The sequence below is a fragment of the Dasypus novemcinctus genome, chromosome 2 (genome assembly GCF_030445035.2).
Source record: "Dasypus novemcinctus isolate mDasNov1 chromosome 2, mDasNov1.1.hap2, whole genome shotgun sequence".
In the NCBI taxonomy this organism is placed as follows: Eukaryota; Metazoa; Chordata; class Mammalia; order Cingulata; family Dasypodidae; genus Dasypus; species Dasypus novemcinctus.
Window position 1 is genome coordinate 22965970 of NC_080674.1, and position 16097 is coordinate 22982066.

The window sequence follows — 16097 nt, forward strand, 5'->3', positions numbered from 1 at the left end:
ACTGCATTTATTCTGATTCTGCTTTTCACCCCCTTCACTTCCCCCCTTCCAGGCAGTCAGGTGCACAACAATTAAACAGGAATGCGGCTTATGAATAGAAGGGTGGACTCACTGGAAAGGGGCAAGCCCCTCCCCCCTTTCCAGCTTTCAGGCCAAAATGGGCAGACAGAACCTACTCAAATTCGGCAACTCTCCAGGGGACCCAGCCACCCTGACTGGGGCAGCCCCAATAGACTTGGGTGTGTGGCACAGACACAGATGGCCTCCAAGCCCCGGCAAAGGGCCAGACCAGAGACAAGACAGCAGAGCATGTACAAACATCCAGACTCCTCAGTTTTGCCTCATAATCATTTCACCCCCTTGCCAATGGCAAGGGAGGGCTCCAGCTCAGCTGTAATTCTACTTTACATAAGGACACAACTCCAACACTAGCATTGAGCTGACACAGACAGAAGAACAAAGGTCACTAATCTGACCCACAAGTTCTATATATATATATTTTTTCAGCATGGCTGCCCCCACAGCCATCACAAACCTTAGAACACTTAACATTTGGTATAAAGCGAATTCATTCACAATTTAGCACCATATCAAAAGATTTCAGCTAGACTTTTTCCCACTATTTAACTTTACACCCAGACCAAGCTCCACTAGAAAAGCCGATCCATTGTAACCAAGTTGTTTTTTTTGGTTTTTGTGTTTTTTTTTTTCTAGATCAATTTCCAGGACGTTAGGACTTGAACCTATAAACAACCCTTTTTATTAAAAGCAAGCCTCCACTCCTTTAGTGGATATAAGACTAATACCAGATTCTAACATGCAGTTAGACAAACCCAAAACACCAGGGCTTTTTCCTGGTTTTTCTCCAGGACATTAAGACTCGAACTTATAAACAGTGCTTCCTATTAAAATTAAGACTCCATTCCTTCAGTGAATGTGAGACCAGTACCAGATTCTAACATGCAGTTAGACAAACTAAAACACCAGGGCTTTCCCCCGGTTTTCCTCCTTTTCCCAGGTCTAGAGAGAACGGCTTTCCCCCAGTTTTCTGGGGCTACTAGGGTTCTCTCAGGAGGTGATCAGCCTCCCCTTCCTAGCAATTAAAGCTAGGGCCTTCCAGACTCTGCTCACCTGGGGAGTCTTACCTTCTCCCATGTTCAGAGTTCTTTTTTGTTCCCAGAATCTTTCTCTTCAGACCTTCCATTGCCCTCGATTTTTGTCAGGAAGATTCTGGTGGAGCCCACATCTTTTCTGGATTAAATTTAATCCAGGGGCACCCAGATTTGGGGTTCACCTGAGTACTCCCGGCTTCCTCAGGGATTTGGAAGGGGCAGCAAAATGCTACCGTCTCTGGCCTTCATTTGCAGTCCCGGCGGAGTCGCCAAAAATGTTGTAGAATTTGAGAGAGGCTCAATTATTTGTGTATAGAGAGGCCAGGACTCAGGAATGATTTTGAGAAGGAAAAATAGTTTATTGACGGCCGGCAGGACTTGGAGCTTTCTGTTTCAATCGCGAGCCCGGAACAAGATTTTCAAATGTCTTTTATACAGAGAGGAAAGTCCAAATGGTCCCTTTGTTTCAGTTCTCAATAGGCTTGAATTAGCATATCTGTCTTCCACATCTTAGATAAGCTTTTAGCATGGAGTCCAGACATTCTAGATAAGCTTGTAACATATTTTGTTTGCATTTCCCCTAAATACTTAAAGTTTATAGACCTTGCATTCTTAAACTGTTTCCTGGGACTGGAGTCGTTGCCATTGTCACTAAGGGCAGGACTGCAGCCTTTTACTGTTCTACACCCACAAGTCAAACAGCTTAGGTTATCTCTGAAGAGACAAAGATCCTCCCACCCATAGTCCACATCAGCTGCTCCACCAGTTACATGCACAAGGATATTATCATTAATTTATTTTAATGTTAGGTAAAGAATTTCAGATGTTCTTTCTAATTGATATGAAATGGCTTTAAAATCATTCAAAAGTAGTCTTATGTTAGCTTTAACAACATAGCTTAAAACATACTTTTACTTTTCTATTACCAAAAGCTGTTCTGTTATCAGCTGGATCTCAATAAATTAGAGATGTAGGATATTCCATAGAGTATTCTTAGCTCTGCCATATTATCCCTCAACTTGTCCTACTGCTGACCTTCAGGACCTGGGGTTAGATTTATTATTTTAACATTTTACAAAGCATGGTCTAAATAATAAAAGTTCAGCAGCTAACATAAAAATAGTTCCTTGTTAAACCTGGATATAATGCCTAATTTAAAGACATTATCCAAAGAATGGCTTATAGTACATTAAAAAAAAAGTTTTGTCTGTACATTTTAATTATACAAAATGATTAGGCTGTCTTTACAATACTAAGTAGAAAAGTAATAGGTTCTTATTGGATGCAATATGTGTTAATATGTCATTCTGTTTTAAAATGCAAGACATGTAGACATTCCATCATTGGTTACATGTATTCCAATGTCCTCTATAATACAGTTTGTATTGAAGAAGTCATTTACTGTTAAGTCTACATATACCCCTGATCTGTCTTTCTTTTAGTGTCTCGTAGAAAAGGTAGCTCTTCATTTATTTCATTACTGAAGGTGACTCCGGCAAATCACTCAGCTGATTCATTTCAGACGTATCTGTAATATTTGCTATATAGCAAACATGCCACGTGGGCTAATTAACTCTGATGCCCTTTGCTTCAATGCTGCAGCAATATTTTTTAATTACTTTCAAAGCATTATTTGCTAAGAAAGAATTGCATTTTACTTTACTGCCATATTTTTTTCTGCATATTTTTACTTTTTACCAAGATGGGAAACACAGGTGTTTCCTCAAATGTATGCAATGTTTTCCAATTTGCTATTAAACACAAAGAAAAAGTGAAACATAATATCTAAACCTTTTAATTACATTCCCAATGAGAAAAACAGTAAATATCTATGCATGCACATTCTTTCAGGGTAACCTTCCAGCTTTTTCCCAAAGCATTGTTAGGATGTCCTTATGTTTTTGAAAATCATATTTTTTACATAAAATTAGATACCTTAGGGCCTTCTTTTCAAGTCTCTGCTCAAACATTTATTAGTTTCCACCTTACTCAAATAAAATCTAAATTCCTTCTAATCTGTGACAATTGGTTCTAAATTCTACCTCTTTACTCTCACTTCCCTGATCTAGCCTCCTACAAGCTCTTCCATTTCTAACTCTACGTCAGCCTTTTTGCCCAACTTGCTTTCCAAACATGTGAATCCTAATCTTTTTCCTTTTTTTCACAAAAATTATCATTTTTTCTTTGTTAGGGAAGTGGTGGGTTGTGAATCTTGCTCTTATTTCTGGGCTTTTGCATTTCCCTCTGACCGAAACTCTTCCTTCACCCCTAGGTATGATCTTACTTATTCCCAGCATCATCTTCTCTGACTCACTTTTGAGAAATGCAGCCTCTCTCCCCACAAATTTTTGTATCCTTTCTGCTCTATCATTTCCTAATATATTGTAACTTACCTGTTTCATGTATTTTACATAAATCTTTCCTGGAAAGTAAGCTTCTTCAGAACAGTGATTATATTTGTCTGCTTCTGTTTGCTTGTATTTAACTTCCAAAGCCTGGAACAGTGCTTAGCCCATAGCAGGTAATCAATAATTATTTACTGAATAAATTGCTAAAGTCTGAAATATGTGGAGGCTCTTGTAAAATCTTTTGTATAGATTATCACAATTATCTTCTGGTTGGTTTTCCTAACTCCTTTTTTATTCCCTTCCAATACATATTCATATTTATGTAAAATATTTCTTTGAGGACCTTTTGCAAGGGGGGAAGTGAACACTGAGACCATCCTCAAAATGTTTAAGACTTCAGTGAAACATGAAATACAGTGAAAAATTATTCTTTAAAAAATGACTCCATTGGAAGATGATGCTGCCCAAGTTGAGGCTTGATTCATGTATAAGCCATATAAAATTGAGGACAGAAAAATTATTTCACAGGCAGAACACAAGCTCTGTCTTCAATTTATTTTGCGTATACACTTATAATAAGGGAAACTGGTAAGTTGTTGGGGAAATTTTGCTGCAAAATCATCCCTACTACAGGGAAAACCATTAAAGCACATCTTTTTGAAAATCTATCAGTAACATGATCTTTAGAGATCAAAGTCAGAATTTTATTTTTATGTTATCTGTGTGTTATCTCTTAATTATTTGTCAATTTGACAATGTCAAGGCATAACCCAAAAAAGTTATAGTCAATAGCAGAGGAAAAATAAACAAAACAGACAACACAAACAGAATAACTAAATGGAATAGAAAGTGCCTGATTTTCATTAACCCCTAGGTGGTTGCCATCAAGTTTGAGAGTTCCCTGAGGTAATACAAGTGCATCTGGTCTAACGCAACTGTTTTCTGGCAGTAGGGGATTTTCAAAATATTGAAGGATTCTATTATAAACTGTGATTCTAAAAATGCTTTCAGCACTGTTGAAGCAAAGATTGCTTAAAAATAGTGAGTGATGATGATAATAAATTCAGTATCATTTTAGAATCAAATTGTTTCTCTATGGGGATGGGGATGCTATGTGTCAATCAGAAATAAAAGACAGGCAGTAACTATGTAACAAATGGAATAGCTGAAAGCCAAGCATGTAGCATTTGATTCTATTTTGTTATGCAGCACTAATGAGTTGAAAATACTGTTTATGTGATTTGATTATCAGTAAATATTTAATGCATATGTGTGTAAAATACCTATATGTTTGTATATCTATATCTATCTTTCTAATCTTTGATCTTGACACTAATAATTTTAATACTGTCCTTTTCCTTTGTGGTGTATGAGGTCCTTAAATCCAAAAACTATGTTTCTGTTATCTCTGGATTCTCAGTTCATGCATATAATAGGTACTTCACAAAGACTTGCTGACTTCAAATAATTATTGAATAACATATTTGTTAATATTATTCAAGGGCAAATAAAGTAACATTTCTTTGATGGTAGATGCGCAGCACTTAGAAAATATTAGGTAACACGGTGCTCCCAATTAAACCGATGGGTATAAATCTTGGATAAACCATTATTTTACTCCCTATCATGGATCCCCAATGTGAATCCATTGTGGCTATGAATGGTGTTCAGATTCATTACATTTCATCTATGTTCCTAAATGAAAAATCAAAAGGATTATGATATCAAGAAAAGATCATTAACTTGGCATCAGAGCAAACTGGGTTCACATCTTAGCTGTGAAAGTCTGTTGAATTCTTAGGGTCTTAATTTCCCTCATCAGTTATATGGGGAATAAAACACAGTGAAGAGTTAATGTGACAATGTGTGTAAATATTCCACATGTAATAGGTTTTCAATAAGTTTTGATTAAGTTTATTTTTAATCACTACCTAGGCATTTACATGATTTTAAAGTAACATTACTTAATTTTAACATTTTATTTTGTGATACTTACATAAATTTTTACCACGGGACATGAATCAGGAAATGTATGATTTTAAAAAGTTGTTTAGTCAAATGTGTGCTCCTCAGTTGCCAAGTTTCTGCTACATATCCTTCCACAAATAAACATTACTATTTATACATTTCTCCCTTTGACAACATATATTTGGTAAGTACCTACCATATTGCAGACATTACAAAATCAGTGATACTCTTATTTTTTAAATTAAATTGCAGCAGTTGTAGGTATAAAATCTTCACAGGTAAATGATCACTGGCATGAACAGTCATTTAGGGAAGTTGCTCAAGGCCACATAGAAACAAGTAGGGCATATATATACAACATCACTTTTAAATTAAAAAGAATGATTTGTGTGAGTCCGTGTCTCATTCTCTATGGTAATAATGCATGTATTTATTGTATAAACATATAATTGAAAAATAACAATAAATTTTAATTATTGTCTAATAACTCTAGTTAACATGTTATACGTGTCTTCATATTTTTCACTCCAGATACTCCATAGAATGGTACTGAATACATTACATTTCCTCCCCTAGAGACCTGTGCATCTTTGACCAGTTCTTCTAGAAATGTTTAGGACCTCAAAGGGGAGAAGTGTAATGAAAACTTGTCTTTTTCACTCCAGATACTCCATATAATGGTACTGAATACATTACATTTCCTCCCCTAGAGACCTGTGCATCTTTGACCAGTTCTTCTAGAAATGTTTAGGACCTCAAAGGGGAGAAGTGTAATGAAAACTTGTCTTGAAATGGTTCCACATATTGTAAATGTAATTCAAAGAACATTCAAAATTTCTCCTTCTAAAAATAGCAAAATCTTAAACAAGGTGATAGAATAAAATGCAGCCTAAAAACCATAAGACTTAAGGTTTGTCACCTTACTCTTTTCTCCCAATGTCTTTTTCTCCTTCTAAATTTCTTTATTGCTTAGAAATGACACCAACAGTATACAAGAAGGTGGATGAAAGAAATGTAGAACTCACCCTTTTTCTTGACCTTTGCACATTTCATTTCTAGCTGGAACTATTCTAATCTTCTACTCTCCTAAGTCCTGTTATTGCTTTAAGCCCTCCTCTTAGCTCTCCTTAGCTCTAAATGGTGAGTCAACGTGGAAGGGCCACCTGGAGATAACCTGCCCTTTCTGTTATTCAGAATACTAGATAGATTTGAGGCACTTGTGTTGGAGTAAGGTCATGCAAAATCCACAAAAGACACCTTGGCCTAACGAATTTAGGCTTAAACGATTAAAGCAGAGCTGAGCGACAGAATCGACACAATTGCTTTTAAGATTTTCATGACACAGTATTTAAATTAAAACTTTTAAAACTCCAAGGGGAAACACTATTATTTACTTTATTAGTCAGAGTTCTCCAGGGAAACAGAGTCTATAAGAGGGACCTATCAATACTATGTGATTTTATAAGAGTCTCTCACATGACCATGATGATGCGTAAGTCCAGGTTCAGTAGGCAGGCTGCAACCAAGGGCACCAATGGAAGTCCAATGAAGATTCTTGATGAGTTCTGGGAGATATTGGCTGTCCAAAGACAAGCTGGGAAATTCTCACTCAATGCTGGAATCACTTACCCTTTTAAGGAATTCATCTGATCGGGTAAAGCATCACTCATTGCTGATGGTAATCTCCCTGATTGATGGATGTAATTGTTATTAGCTATCTATTATTTACCATCGCAGAAAAGTCAATGGTGACTAAAGTCCATAAATGCCCTTGTGTTACTGTTAGCCCAGTGCTTGCTTGACGATTGCTTGACGAAACAACTGGCCACAATTACCTGGCCAAGTTGACACAATAGTCTAACCATCACAGTCCACCCCTTGTCAACTCAGCAAGCATACACATTACCTTAAACGATACTTAGTCTCTAAGTAAAAACAGTAACAGACATGCATATATATATTTATTTCCACCTAACAATGTTCAACTCTCCTGCATACAACCAGAAAAGCATTAATTCCATACAGAATAGGGTGCAAGTTCTTGGGTAATATTCACTCTCAAACTTGACATTCTCAAATATTATGACATTAAACTGATAAAACTTGTTATATGATAAGGGAATAGTTTGGGGAAGAAGACAAAGACATTCATTTTGTATACATATACAATCAGCATCATAATGAAACAAGGAAGAAAGATTCATGACCATTAAATTCCTCATTTCTGTCACTGGTCACATGGTTGAAGTTCATATTTTTCACTCCTTCTTCCACTACCCATTCCATGTTTCCATTACCCTCAGCAAGCACTTCAGCTGGCCATGGTTCTTTGCCTGGTGGGGTGCCCCAAACTTTCATTCATGAAGATCCTGGGCCATTGTTAGTCCAGCTTATATGGGGTTGTTGCAATTTTCCATTGACTTTATTTTATTTTATTTTTCCATTGACTTTAATCATAGGACATGGCAGTACTAGAAGATGCACTAGAGGATCTCCTGTATTCCAGGCAAACTTTTCTTTACCCATACTATGTAGATGCAGTCCTAATTTCCCATTGATAATCAGGATCAATCAACCTTCTTTGACTGTTGATTCAGAAGTAAGAGGAGCCCAAAGTGGCCAGCTGCAGTTTAAACTTTCAGTTCAATGGAATCATTGTTGTGTTCCCTCCTCTTTTTGGGACTAAAACCTGTAGGCCAGCAGAGTTTGAGGTTGCAGGAGCTGGAAGAAAAAATTTTCCTAGTGGGTCACTAGGGGTAATAGTAAGTAGTGTCACTCCCATTTCCACCCCGTGAATGGATCAAAGTTATGGGAGAAATAGAACCAAAGCCTGGACAATGATTCAGAGCATCCACAGGCTCCTGGAGAACATTGCCCCAGCCCTGTAAGGTATTGCCACATAGTTGGCACCATACTTGAATCTTCAAAAGGCCATTCCACTGTTCTACCAATCCAACTGCTTCAGGGTGATGGGGAACATGGTAAGATCAGTGAATTCCATGGGCTTTTGCCTATTCTCATACATCATTTGCTGTGAAATTGGGTCCTTGATCAAAAGCAATGCTATGTGGAGTGCCTTGGTGGTAGATAATACATTCGGTAAATCCATCGATGGCAGTTTTGGAAGCAGCATTGCATTCAGGAAATGCAAAACCATATCCAGTGTATGTGTCTATTCCAGTTAAAACAAATCATTGCTCCATCCAAGGTGGAAGGAGTCTAATGTAGTCAACCTGCCACCAGGTAGCAGGCTGGTCACCTAGAGGAATGGTGCAATATCGAGGGCTAAGTTTGGGCTATGCTTCTGGCAGATTGGGGCCTTAACAGTGACTGTGGCCAAGTCAGCCTTGGTAAAGGGAAGTCCTGTTGCTGAGCCCATGCATAACCTCCATCCCTAACATGGCCACTTTGTTCATGAGCACATTGGGCAATGACAGGAAGTGGCTGGGGAAAGAGGCTGAGCATTAACCACAGAGTGGGTCATCTTATTCACTTGATCATTAAAATCATCCTCTGCTGAAGGCACCCTCTGGTGCGCATTCATGTGGGACACAAATATTTTCATGTGTGTGTGTGTGTGTGTGTGTTTTCCCACTTAAAAAGGTCTGTCCATATACCTATTCCTCAGACCTCTTTATCACCAATTTTCCTATCATGTTCTTTCCAATTCCCTGACCATCCAGCCAAACCATTGGCAAGAGACCATGAATCAGTGTACAAATGCAACTCTGGCCATTTCTTCTTCCAAGCAAAATGAAAAAGGAGGTGCACTCCTTGAAGATCTGCCCACTGTGAGGATTTACCCTCACCATGGTCCTTCAGGGATGTCCCAGAAAGGGGGTACAATCCTGCAGCTGTCCACTTTCTGGTGGTTTATCTGCATATCATGCAGAACTATATGTAAACCAGTCCCGAGTTTTCTCTTCTTCAGTCAACTGATTGTAAGGCACTCCCCAAGAGGTCAAAGATGTGGGCTGGTAAAGAGAAGGTAACATGGCAGAGGTGGTGATCATGTGCATTTGGGCTAGTTCCTTATGTATCTTACTTGTGCCTTCAGGACCCACTCAAGCCCTATTTTGAACATACCACTTCCACTTTGTTATGGAGTGCTGCTGTGCACACCCAAATTTAAGGTTTGATGGGTCAGACAATATCCAGGTCATGATAGCAATGGATGCCTCATAGTAATTTGATGGCACATGCACAAGTGTTCAGTCTCTACTAAGCCCACTGGCAGACCAAAAGCTGCATCTCAAAAAGGGAGTAGTTATCTGCAGAAAATGGCAGGGCTTTGCTCCAAAATCCTAAAGGTCTGCATTGTGATTGTCCTGTTGGACTTGCCAAAGGTTCCAGACAGCATCTCTATTTGCCACTGAAATTTTCAGCACCATTGAATTTGCTAGGTCATATGGGCCAAGTGGTTGTGCAGCTTGCAAAGCAGGTATGACCTGATGCAGAGCCACTTCTTGTTCTGGTTCCAATCAAAACTAGAAGCTTTTCTGGCACTGGCAAATGGGCCAGAGTAGCACCCCCAAGTGAGAAATGTGTTTTTTCCAAAATCCAGAGATCAACTAAGCATTGCACCTCTTTTTTGGTCATAGGAGGGGCCAGATGGAACAGCTTATCCTTCACTTTGGAAGGGATATCTTGATATTCCCCACACCACAGGACACCTAGAAATTTCAGGAGGAAGGCCCTTGTATTTTAGTTGGATTTATCTCCCATCCTTTTACTTAAATGCCTTACTAATAATCCTAGAAGCAATTCTTGCTCATAGATTCTATCAACATGATATCATCAATATAATGGAAGAATGTGATGTCTTATGGGAGGGAGAGATGATCAGGATCCCTGCAGACAATATTATGACATAGGACTGGAGAGTGAAGGTATACTGCTGGCCTTGCTAGCTGAAAGCAAACTGTTTCTGGTGGTCCTTACTAATAGCAATTGTGAAAAAAAGCATTTTCCAAATCAACAGCTGCATACGAGGTACCAAATGATGTATTGATTTGCTCAAACAATGTTACATCTAGGATAGCAGCTGCAAGTGGAGTCACCACCTGTTTAAGTTTATGATAATCTACTGTCATCCTCCAAGAACCATCTGTTTTCTAAACAGGCCAAATAGGAGAGTTGAATGGGGATGTGGTGGGAATCACCACCCCTGCATTCTTCAAATCCATGATGGTGGCACTAATTTCTGCAATCTCTCCAGGAATACAGTATTGCTTTTGGTTTACTATTTTGCTAGGTAGAGGCAGTTTTAGTGGCTTTGACTAGGCCTTTCCAACCATAATAGCCCTTACTCCACAAGTCAGTGATCCAATGTGAGGATTCTGCCAGTTACGGAGTATGTCTATTCTAATTATGCATTCTGGAACTGGGGAAATAATCACAGAATAGGTCCAGGGACCTACAGGACCAACTGTGAGATGGATCTGAGCTAAAACTCCATTAATTCACCTGACTTCCATAAGCCCCTACTCTGACAGGTGGACCACAGTGAAGTTTTGGGTCTCCTGGAATTAATACCTCTTCTGAGTCAGTGTTTAATAATCCTTGAAATGTCTGATCATTTCCTTTTCCCCAATGCACGGTTACTCTGGTAAAAGGCTCTAGGTCTCCTTGGGGAAATGTGGGAGGAAGATTAACAGTATAAATTTTGGGCAATTTAACAGGACCTTTTCCCAATGAGACCTGGTCTTCTCTTCATTCAAGGAACTCTGGGTCTGTAGACTATCTCAAGTCTGGGAATTGATTAAGGGACTCTGATTCTCTGCATCTGTAATTTGAGTAAGGGTTTTGTTCACTCTATCTAGAACTCTTCTATATATACAGATCCAGAAGAAAATTTAGTAGACTGCCCATTGATTTCACTTCTAGGTACCCCATAATGTATTTATTAGTGAATGCCATAACTCTACATAACTCAGACTATTCTGAGTGCTTATTTGAATCTGCCTTTCATTGTGGTAGCCACGCCCACCTTGACTTTGGTGATTAACTGCCAATACTTGACTTTTACCAGACCGACATCCGATCATTCCCAAAATGTTTAAGGATTCTAATTCCATCACAGCCCTCCCTACAGTAATATCTGGATTACAGAGAAGAGCCACCACAGAGCTCTTCAGATAAGATGGAATTATTCCTACAAATTTATTCCTTACAGTTCTGGTTTAAAGTGTGTCCTCTGGACATTCCTGGGTTGGGTGAGTAGCTCTCAAATGATAAATCCATTCCAGCATTCCAATCTCTCTAAGCCTTTGAATTCCCTCTTCTACTGTATTCCAGGGCAAATTGGGCATCTCAACCTTAGACATGTTCACCGTCGGTTGGTCTATGTTTCAATCAGCCACCCAAACAAACTGTTAGATATCGGAGTCGCGGACCCAAAGGGTATCAGGAATGAAAGACAAAGAGAGATTGTGATCAGGGGATCTGAGAGCATTTAATCCTCAATCTCTCTTTATCTTTCATTCCTGATACCCTTTGGGTCCATGACCCCAACATCTGGTGCCCAACATGGGGCATGAACCCATGACCCTGAGATTAAGAGTCTCATGCTCTACTGACTGAGCTAGCCGGGTTTAAAACAGTTCTAGCCAGCAAGTCCCAATCCCAAGGGATAAGTTGGTCAGCTTGAGCCAGGACCTGCACTAAGCCAAAAGTGTAAGGACTATTAGTTCCAAATTGTGCACAGGCTTGTTTAAGTTCTTTTAGAATTTTAAATGGCAGGGGTTCATGATGAATATTATACCCTCCTTGAGGGTTATTCGCATCTGGGGGAACTTGTTGAATATTTACCTGGAAAGCTGTTAGTAAAACCCAGAAAGTTGCATCGGTTCAGGATCCCCCTGTTGAGATCCTTGCAGCAAACAACACATTAAGGGAGCAATTGGAATTTGATTAGGTACAAATATGTTGTTAATCTAGGGTCTGGTGTCAATGGCATCAGTGAATATTCCCAGGGCTGTAGGCATTGTAACTGGTGGGATTATAGGGGCTACATTACACAAATTAGGGTAAATGCTGGTTTTAGAAATATTCAATTTAGACATCTGCTTAGACAGAAAGGGGTTAGTTTCTGTCTCATGGGGGACTTATCCTCATCCTTGTCCTCTATTTCCTCCCTGTCCTCACTCTGATGGCCCGTGTCATGGACCTCGCTGGAAAAGATGGCAATTTTTTCCTCCTCAGCTTCTGACTGCAGCGGATCTAAAGCTGCTGCAATCTGTTGCCTTAAAGCCCACACCAATAATGGTATAGCTTCTCCTTTTTGGTATGCTCTATGTAGTGCCTTCATTACCTGTTTCCACTGTTTAAGATTTAAAAGATTTTTTCCTTGTGGCTGAAACCAATAACAGTGATTTTGTACTAGAGCAAAAAGTTCAAGTAAATCAGCAGTTTTCACTGAGACTCTGACAGTATTTAAACGACTCTTTAGTACTGCGAATATTCTTCCAGATGTCCTGGCTGATTTCCCATACCTGATGCCAGTGGAAAACAAAACTATTTAAGATTCTTACCACTATATTGTCAGACTCGAGTGATGCCTCAACCTTTCAGGAAGGTCTTCAGTTTCCACGTTCTGGATACTGCCATGGAAGATCTCTGCTGCAGTCACTGTTCAGGACCCATGTTGGGCGTCAGATGTTAGAGTCGCGGTCCCAAAGGGTATTGTGAATGAAAGACAAAGAGAGATTGAGGATCCAATGCTCTCAGATCTCCTGATCCCAATCGGGAAAACTCAAGCAGTTTTTTCTGAGTATACCTTACTTCCTCAAGGGTCACACTTAGTATTTTGTCTTTGGGGGTTTGTTGTGATTTTAGTCTAATATTAGGTCTAGAAGTAAAGAGGTGATGGGGGTGGGTGAGGAGAAATATTAGAAATGCCTTGCAAGCTACTGCCTTGCATTCCCTTGCATTTTCTTCTGTTGAGTCAGGATTATTCTCCTCAGGCAGGGTTGGAAGGCATTTTCCTCAGGGCAGACTGGAGGTTCCATAATGCATGCTAGAGTTTGGCTGGTAGATGCCTCAGGGCTGGGAGGAGGTCCAGTCTTCCTGGAGCAGGCCAGAGGCTAGGTAGGGCAGACTTCAGTTTGGCTGGTACCCACCTCAGGGCTGGAAGTTGTTTCAGACTCCCTGGGGCAGCCTGGAGTTTGAATGATACAAGGTTGACAAGGTATGGTCTGGACAGGGCAGGCCATTGCAGGCTTCTCTGATAAAGTCTCAGCAGAATTCAGAATTCCAATATCTCCACCAATATTATCACCATCCCATATGTCTCCATCCCAATTCTCTAGATTCCAATCTTTTCCAATCAATGTCTTCACTTTAACTGCAGAAACTCTGCAGGGTTGAGATTTTAGTTTCCTTTGTATCTCTGCTATTGTACAATGAGAGTCTGAGCTTGGTTCTCAGATATTTTGAGCCTGTGCCTACAAGAGACAACATTTTCTTTCAGAGCACACATAGAAACTTCTGCATCATTCATACAGTGTTTAAGTTTCAAATTTGAAGCCTTTAACTCATCTCTTTCTTTTGTAACAGTGTTCAGTGTATCTAGGAGGAGTCATTATTATACTGTCTGACTCCACAAAACTCTGTTAAGGTCTTTAAAACACTCTAAACCCAGATCTTAGCTTCTTATAAGCGTGAAAGTATGGGAATCCAGTGATGATATTTTGCATATCTCAATTGCCAACTCATGCCATAGACTGCTAGCAGACTCATCATTATTGGAAAAGGTGTCATCAGTACCCTTGAGTCTAATGAGAGCAGAGAGAGCCAATTGCAAAACTCCCAGAACCACCTCAGACATCCCATGTTTAAGACCGTTCCTCAAGAACCACTCTGGGTACCAAGCTGTAATATTCAAGGTTCTCTAGGGAAACAGAATCGACAAAGATATCTATCAGTAGTCTAAGAGTCTCTCATATGGTCATGGTAATGCACAAGTCCAGGTTCTGCAGGCAAGCTAAAACCAGGGGCTCCAATGAAAGTCCAATGAAGATTCTTGATGAGTTCTGGGAGACGTTGGCTGTCCAAAGACAAGCTGGGAAATTCTCACTCAATGCTGGAATCACCCTTTTAAGGCATTCATCTGATTGGATAAAGCACCACTCATTGCTGATGGCAATCTCTCTGATTGATGTAATCAGCTATATATGACTTAGCATGGCAGTAAAGTCAATGGTGACCAAAGTCCATAAATGCCCTTGTGTTACAGTTAGCCCAGTGCTTGTTTGACCAAACAACTGGGCACAATTACCTGGCCAATTTGACACAAATGCTTAATCATCACATTTGCCTTCCCTTTAAAACTTTTATTAAGAGTATAATATAGAAATGTCCCTCCTATGTTTTCTCTTTAAAAATTATTTCCCTTAAATGAATAGACACACTTGACCAATAAGTTACCTTTGTCTGGAAAGGACCATGTTTTCTAGTATTTTGAAAGTGTTTCAATATAGCCTCAAATATTTTTTTCCAAAGATAATCATAGATGAAATAGAAAAATATTATTCTAGCAGTTAGGAAACTTGACTCTGCTACTAAACCATTTCTCTGAATCTCAGTTTCCTCATCTAAGAAGTTTAGGCACAACATCAAATTGCTTTTCAGTTTTGTTCCTATATTGCCCCATATTTACTGAGATATTTCAAAAAATGTGTTGAAAGTAACTTGACTTTCAATGAAAGTATATTTCTAAATTAAGTTGGCATATATGCTGATATTTCAAAGTCATTTCAAATATATTGTATATTAAATGAAACTCATTACCTCTGTGCCAAAACTAGTGCCTCATTATGATGTCCTTATTTCTCTCAAGGATCTTTTCTTTCATTCATTCTATTTCGGAATTTTGATCCATATTTTCTACTATATTTTTGTATTTCCCTTGGCTCCACTCTCATAATTACTATAATGACTTGTACAGAAAAGTTTTCTTTTTTCTAGGCAATCTTCATGAAAAACCAAATTATTTAATCAACAATTTAAACTTTTTCACTAGCACTTCTTTTAAGTTGTTCCATAAAATGATTGTAATCATTAATAGAAATAAACTATTTTCCATGTGCCATTTAAATAACTTTAATTTTATCATTTGATTTAATATGTCTCAATAACACCACAAGGACTATTATCAACACTATTCATATGAGGTTAAATGATTTATTCAAATCTGTGTTATTATCCTCAGAGTGAACATTCAAATCCAAATACCTCCCTGAATCCCTGGGTCAAAGTTAGGTTTATTGTAAAGATGGGTCATATTTCCTTATTCATTCTTCCAAACTGTGTCTCTTGACTGGTGAGTTTAATCCTTTAACATTCAGTGTTATTACTGTCAAGGAATTACTTCCAATAGTCATATTTTCTTTGGGTTTATGTATGTCATATGTTGTTTTTATTTCTCTTTTTTAATTTTTTTCTTATACTTTCCTCCAGCTCTCTCTCCTGTTCTTTCCTTTCAACCTGAGGCATTCCCTTTAGTATATCTTCAATGACTGGTTTCTTATTGGCATACTCTATTAATTTCTGTTTATGTGTGAATATTTTGAATTCTTCATCATTTTTGAATACCAGCTTTGCTGAATAGAGAATTCTTGGCTGGAAGTTTTTTCTTTTAGCACCTTATTTATTTCATACCAGTGCCTTC

General features: G+C 38.7%; 1 non-coding gene across 1 annotated transcript; it reads right to left on the minus strand.

The window, feature by feature from the left end:
* Window positions 1–11948: 11948 nt before the first annotated feature.
* TRNAK-CUU (transfer RNA lysine (anticodon CUU)) lies at window positions 11949–12021 on the minus strand. Its single transcript has one exon. It is a non-coding gene; the product is annotated as a tRNA-Lys (tRNA).
* Window positions 12022–16097: the final 4076 nt, after the last annotated feature.